This window comes from Monodon monoceros, unplaced genomic scaffold, assembly GCF_005190385.1.
Source record: "Monodon monoceros isolate NGI ecotype Baffin Bay Population unplaced genomic scaffold, NGI_Narwhal_1 Super_Scaffold_21, whole genome shotgun sequence".
Taxonomy (NCBI): Eukaryota; Metazoa; Chordata; class Mammalia; order Artiodactyla; family Monodontidae; genus Monodon; species Monodon monoceros.
This window is the reverse complement of record NW_021703778.1, coordinates 32,505,736-32,512,819: the sequence shown is the minus strand read 5'-3', so window position 1 is coordinate 32,512,819 and position 7,084 is coordinate 32,505,736. Positions and strand designations below refer to the sequence as shown.

The 7,084-nt window shown below is 40.9% G+C and overlaps 1 non-coding gene across 1 annotated transcript; it reads left to right on the top strand.

The window, feature by feature from the left end:
• Nucleotides 1–5,683: 5,683 nt before the first annotated feature.
• On the top strand, nucleotides 5,684–5,755 carry TRNAE-CUC. The gene has a single exon. It is a non-coding gene; the product is annotated as a tRNA-Glu (tRNA).
• Nucleotides 5,756–7,084: the final 1,329 nt, after the last annotated feature.

Genomic DNA, 7,084 nt, shown 5'->3' with positions numbered 1-7,084 from the left:
TACCCTAATAAAGATGTTAAAAATAAATAAATAAATAATGAAACAAATGCAACAAGGTAAAATAAAACCGCAACAGAAAAAAGAAAAACAAAAGGTGAGGGTGGGAGAACAAGCCAAAAGGAGACAACAATAACAAAGTATAAAGAATAAAATAAAATTAGGGAAATAAAATATTTATTAGAAGAAATAAAAATATAAATGAATCAACAACAATGAATCAACAAGGTAAAACAGAACCCCAATCTAAAAGAGGAAAAAAAAAAAGCCTTGTCTATGGTTGTGTGGTTTAGGCGGGGGTGGAACTTAGGCAGGGGAGGGGTTTAGGGTGGGGTGGACCTTGCAGGGTGGGGGGTGATGTTTGAGTGTGGGGCGGGGCCTAGGGTCAGGACACAGCAGCCAGAAAAGGCCTTGGGGCGGGGCCTAGGTGGGGCGACGTTCAAGGGGCAGGGTCTCTGCTTAGGACCTGTGTGGAAGGGGAGAGGCAGCACCAGGAAAGGAGGGCCTCTGGAGGGTGGAGTTTCCAGGTAAGGCCCTGGGTGAGGGTATGTGGGTGGGGTTTAGGCCCAGCGAGTTGGAGGGGGTCTCTGAGTGTAGATGTAGGGCCCTGGGTGGGGGTGTGGGGCGGGGCTTGGGTTCTGCGTGGCAGGAGGGAGGCTCCGAGGGCAGAGGTTTAGGCCCGGGAGCCCAATAGGCTCCCTGGTGCCTAAGTGGCCAGGGAACGCACTGGCCGTGTTCCCTTCTGTTACTTTACACCCCTCCCCACTGTCTCCCCCAGGGTCTCTCCCGTCCCCACTGGACCCCTAACCATGGGTGGGTCCCGCTGGGTGTAGGAACTCCTCCCCAAGTGGGCAGGGGAAACCTGGCCCCTGGGAAATTGTCCCCCAATTTCCCCCTTTGGGCGTGGGATCCCTTCCCTTCCCCCCACCACCCCTCAGGGGCGCCAATCTCATCCCGCCTCCACTTCTCCTCCCCCCTCACTCCTCCCCATGCCCCACATCCTACCTGGTCGCTGGGGGTTCTTCCCATCCCCTTAGGTGTATGTGGTCCCCTACCAGTCAGTGCCTGGTAGGTGCCCTAGTTGTGCGGAGACGTGAATTCCGTGTCCTCCTAGTACGCCATCTTTTCCCACCCCCCCCCATCTTCTTTTAAAGTCAAACTCAAATCCCACTTTCCCCAAGAAGCCTGTCACCAGCTCTCTAACCCATTTGCTCTTTCCTTGTACTTTTATTTAGAACCACGTCCCTGAGCTCTGACCACACCAACAGCCCTCAGTCCCCTTTAGAGAAGACACCTTAGAATTCTTTCTATATTCCCTCTTCCCTCTCCCAGCTGCCCACACAGTGCTGGATACATGGTAGGCGCATTTGGCTGGATGAAATGATCACTCAGACAATTCAACAATTAATGCTTCGTCCCATCACCATGGCTGTGAGAGTCCATTTCCCACTGAAATCCCCACTAGCTTTTGAAGGCGAGCAGAAATCAGAGTGATTTGCCTTTTCCAAGCTCGCCATACGTGTTCCTTTTCCATGATTTCTCTTCAGGAATCCAAAGGAGCAGGAGGGACCTGGCTGTTGATTACAAAATGGCTGGGAGACAAGAAGGAAAGGGGTGTAGAAACCTGGCAAACAACCCTCATTGCTGAAATGTCAAACCGACTGAAGTCAAGCCCATTAATCTTGTTTTATTGCAAGATTCAAAATCGCCATGCTATGGCAGCCACAGAATTGATGGATGGGTTTCCCTGCGTTCATCCAGCACCTTGGCTGCCTGAGAAACCAGATCTCAGATGAACAGGGAGAGGAAATTAAAATGGCCTTCTGAGGTTCTTCGGTAACTGCTAGTAGGGAAAGATGGGGCATTCAGGGTCTCTGGCAGCCAAGGTGCTTACACTTGGTTTTCACTGCAATTTTTGGTAAGCAAATCAAAGAAACAGCAGTGCTGAAGCCACCATGGTAAATCTTCAGCAACTTCTGCTCCAGTGAGGGGGTGAGAGTGGTCACAACCTGGCTGCCCTGTTGCTTGAGGCCACCAGGCTGTGATCTTGTTTGACTTCTTGCTGATGAAATAGGTGAAAGATGGGAATGCCTGGCTGTTTTAATTTGCAATTTTTTGATCACTGGGAAGCCTAAATCTTTTTCCATATGTCAGTTTTCTAGTCAGATTTCCTCTTCTGTAAATAACCATTTTCCTTGTGCCCCTAATATAATTCATAATTCAGTTCAACAGTTCCACATTGATTGTGGGCCTATATGCCCAGCACATTCAGTGCAAGATATACAGATATATGTATATTCCATTTTCTAATAGAGTGCAGGGATGGGGATGGCGAGAGAGAGAGTCAAACCCAAAATATCATTTCACTGCAATATGGCTGATAGGGATACTTCCAGAGTATTTTCCCTGGTTTTGCTGTGATTTTTGTTATTTTTAGAGAACATAGAGGTATTTGTATTTTTTATGTTGTGCATCATATATCTTGGAATCGCCTGATCATTGTCTTTGCTCATCCTTTTTCTATTCTTCTGTTGTTCTTGTCTTTGTTAATTTGTAGAAGCTCTTTAGGTATTTTGGAAATTAATTCTTTGTCTTTAGAAGTGCCACACATATATTTTCTAATCTTTTTATTTAACTTTATTGCATTTTTATCATGCCAAAAAGTGTCATTTTCAGAACATTCTTTAACATCATATGTTGATAAAATAACCTCAAAATGGACTAAAGACCTAAAGGTAAGACCAAAACCATAAGACTCTTAGAAGAAAACGTAGGCAGAACACTCTTTGACATAAATCGTAGTATTGTTTTTGTGGATTTGTCTCCTAAAGTAAAGGAAATAAAAGTAAAAATAAACAAATGGGACCTAGTCAAACTTACAAGCTTGCACAGCAAAGGAAACCATCAGCAAAACTAAAAGACAACCTACTGAAAGGGAGAAAATATTTGCAAGTGATATCACAGATAAAAGGTTAATATTCAAAATACATCAACAGCTCATACAACTCAACAGCAAAAAAACAAACAACTTGATTTAAAAAATGGGCAGAAGATCTGAATAGATATTTTTCCAAAGAAGACATACAGTTAACCAATAGGAACATGAAAAGATGCTCAACATCACTAATCATCAGGGTAATGCAAATCAAAACCACAATGAAATATCACCTCACACCTGTCAGAATGGCCATCATCAAAAAGACCAGAAATAACAAATGTTGGTGAGGATGTGGAGAAAAGGGAACCCTTGTGCACTGTTGGTGGGAATGTAAATTGATGCATCCACTGTGGATAACAGTATGGAGGCTTCTCAAAAAACTAATAATAGAACTACCATTTGACACAGTAATTCCACTCTTGGATATATAATAAAGAGAGAGAGAGAGAGAAAACACTAATTCCAGCATGTACATGCACCCCAATGTTCATACCAGCATTATTTACAATTGCCAAGATGTGGAAGCAACCTAAGTGTCCATCAACAGATGAATGGATAAAGAAGATGTGGTTCATATATACAGTGGAATATTACTCAGCCATAAAAAAGAATGAAATTTTGCCATTTGCAACAGTATGGATAGACTTAGAGAGCCTTATGCTAAGTGAATTAAGTCAGTGAGAGAAAGACAAGTACTGTATGATATCTGAAAAATAAAATAAATTAGTGAATATAACAAAAAAGAAGCTGACTCATAGAGAACAAACTAGTGGTTACCAGTGGGGAGAGGGAAGAGGGAGGGGTAAAATAGGGGTAAAGGATTCAGAGGTACAAACTACTATGTATAAAATAAACAAGCTACAAGATACATTGTACAACACAGGGAATGTAGCCAGTATTTTATAATAAATATAAGTGGAGTATAACCTTTCAAAATTGAGAATCACTATGTTGTACACCTAAAGCTTGCATAATATTGTACATCAGTTATACCTCAAATAAAAGAACTGTCGTTTTGGTGTAGTCAGATTTTAAAATATTTTTCTTTGTGGTCAGTGCTTTTTACCTTTAAGAAATAATTCCCTACTCTCAGCCTATAAAAATATTCTCTGATGTTTTCTTCTAATCCATTTCAAACTTTTTCTCAGATGTAGAAATTAGAAACAAATAGGATGAATTAAACATTTTTTAGTACTTAAGAACTTATGGTGTTGGGTGGAGATTGTAAATGTCCTAAATATTTAGACAGGTTTATCAATAAATCCGTGAGGACCTTTGAGAAATTCTAATGACTTATTCGTGTTTCCTTTTGCTTTTGACCCTCTCCGTTTTAGGGGTGTGTGAGTGTGTGTTGTGTCATCTTTATACATGCTCATACCCATACAGACAGTCGCATGCATACACACACACACACACACACACCCCTGAAGAATAACTATCCTTGAAATTGATAAATTTCTTATCCTACAACTATATGTAATATTGCCGTATACTTAAAATTTTTCCTGTACTATTAGTTACTAGAATCTCATTCTCATATTTAATGATCTCTTTTGTATTTCTTATATTGTTAAAAGGTTGACCAGAGGCTTGTTCTGATTGTTCTGTTTGCCTTTAAGAGTTGTAGCTTTTAATAACACTGCTATTACTACTACCATTCTTACAGAAACAGTAACTACCACTTCAAACTCTTAAGATTCATTCATCCTTTATCAGTTTTTTACCAGACACTGTGCTTTAAGCTTTACCAGACATTATTGAATTTAATTTTTACAACAACCCTATAAAAATGGCACTGTTACCCATATTTTACAGATGAGAAACATGGGAAAATGGATCACAGAGAAATTAACCAGATATTCCAATGTTGCAGAGCTGTGTGTGTTGGAGTGAAGATAAGCAACCAGGTCCATTTGACTTCACCTTTGGAGCCCTTTAAACCCTACATTTCACTGCTTTTCTCTTTTTTCTTTTCTTCTTATTCCATTGCTTCTTTCTTTCAGTTATTTTTCTGGTATTGTTTTCTTTCTTTTATTTTTCCCTTGATGTGATTTTCTGTTACAAAAGTGTTAGGTTCATTCTCGCTTATTCTCCCATCTCTCCCTGTCTCTGTCTCTCTCCGTTTCAATTTCCTCTTTGTCTCAGCAACATGCAAGACGTTATTCTTAGTTTCTAGATGTCTGAGTATTTTTTCTTTTTAATATCCATTTGAATTTTTAACTTATTGCATTGTGATCTCAAAGTATTATCTATAAAACTTCTGCTCTTGTGTTTATAGATATGATTTAGTATGCAATCATTTTTTGCTTATAGACCAGGTATGTATACTTCAAAAGAAAAAGTAATCCATATTCGTGGATTATGAAACTTAGTATAAGTCTGTTATAGGTACTGCACTTATTGTGTCTTTCGTTTTTTCTATGTCCTTATTTAATCTCTTGTCTACTTGGATCTGTAATAGACTGATAATGGTAAATTACTTTCTCCCTCCCAAAAAAGCACATTTTTGTTTCATTTCTTGTGCATTTTTATAGTATTTTGCTGTATGTGCTTGCAGGTCTTATGTAAAATTTTTGCTTTTAAGCACTGTGCTGTCCAGAATTCATCTGGCTGTTCCTTGGTTTGAATTTGACAGGCATATTCTGGCCCATGAATTTATTTTTAACTTTTAGAATCTTTCTGCTACAGAAACATATCTTACGGACAACTTAACGGTAACTTTAAAAAAAAATACAATCTTTAGCGAATTCCCTGGTGGTCTAGTGGTTAGGACTCGGCACTCTCACTGCCATGGCCCGGGTTCAATCCCTGGTCGGGGAACTAAGATCCCACAGACCGAGAGGCACAGCCAAAAAGAGAAAAATTGTACAATCTTTAAATAGCTTGGTAGGCCACTTACATTCATTTTTATAAACACCACACCATGTTTATCATCTGTCATCCCACTTTATGTCTACTTGTCCTCTGTCTTCTCTTTTGATTTTTGATGTGTGTTTTGATAAACGATTGTTTTATACTTCATTTTCTGTCTTAAAGAATTTAAAAAAGTAACCCTCTAATTTTTAAAAAATCATTTACGATCAATGAGATATTCCATGAACATTCTTACAGCTACAGTCACCATTTCTAAACTTTCTAAACAAGCACAACTTTTAACTCCCCTTTATAGCCTATGAAAGATGAATTTTACAGGTTTTACTTCTTTTCCTTTGTCCTCCTTTCTCATCCCTTTCTCATCCCGTCGGAACATAGACAGCAGGCTGGGGCCCCACAGCACATGGGGCTGCTGGGGCGGCAGCCAGGATTAAATGTGTCATGAGTCCAGGGAAGGAGGAGGCTGGGCCAGATCTGAAGGCAAGAGCAGGGATGATGCAGCCACCCTCTGGTGTCTCTGGACCCCAGGCTGCCTTTCTTTCATTGTTTCTCCCCCCGTCCAGGCTGAGTCAGTTCCTGAGCTTCCAAGGCCATCCTGCCTGACTCGGCATGCCTGCCACCTTGAGGCATTGGCAAGGCACGGAGACAGAGGCGTGGCCCGTAAAAAATGATTTTCCTTAGGAAGGGAAGGACCATGAATTCTCAGATCTCTGCAAACACGGGACAATTAGGTGGCCCGATGGTTAATGAATTTAATGCAGTAAGTGCAACTTAATGCACATCGACAAAACAGTTTAAATTGCTGGTACACATCAATGGCTTCTGGTTCCTTGGGAATGTTCGGGAGATGAAAAGGTGTGCTCTGGGCTTTAATAAGAGAGAGAATTGTATAATCTCAGAGCACAAGGGGGTCTTTGAGGCATCAACTTGCCCACAGTGAATCCACACTCTCATCTTCCCATTGGTCTCACCTAACACACAAACAAGGCTTTTGGTTGATGGAGAGCAAGAGACCATCTGTTGGAATGAAGGCTCCACACAAGGATAAAGAAGATGCATGCCCTAATGCAAAGATAACACTTAACTTCTGGAACCAGCTTTGAAATACAGCTTGCTAGGTTATAAAACTGCACCTACCTGGTCTTAAGGGACTAGAAGCCCAGGTGTCAGAATCTGGGTTAGAGCAGTGATTTGGAACCATTCATAGACTTGGAGAGAGAGGAAGCGGGATGAGAGCCCCGCAGAGTCTGTGCTTCTGAAGCTGGGGCTAACCCT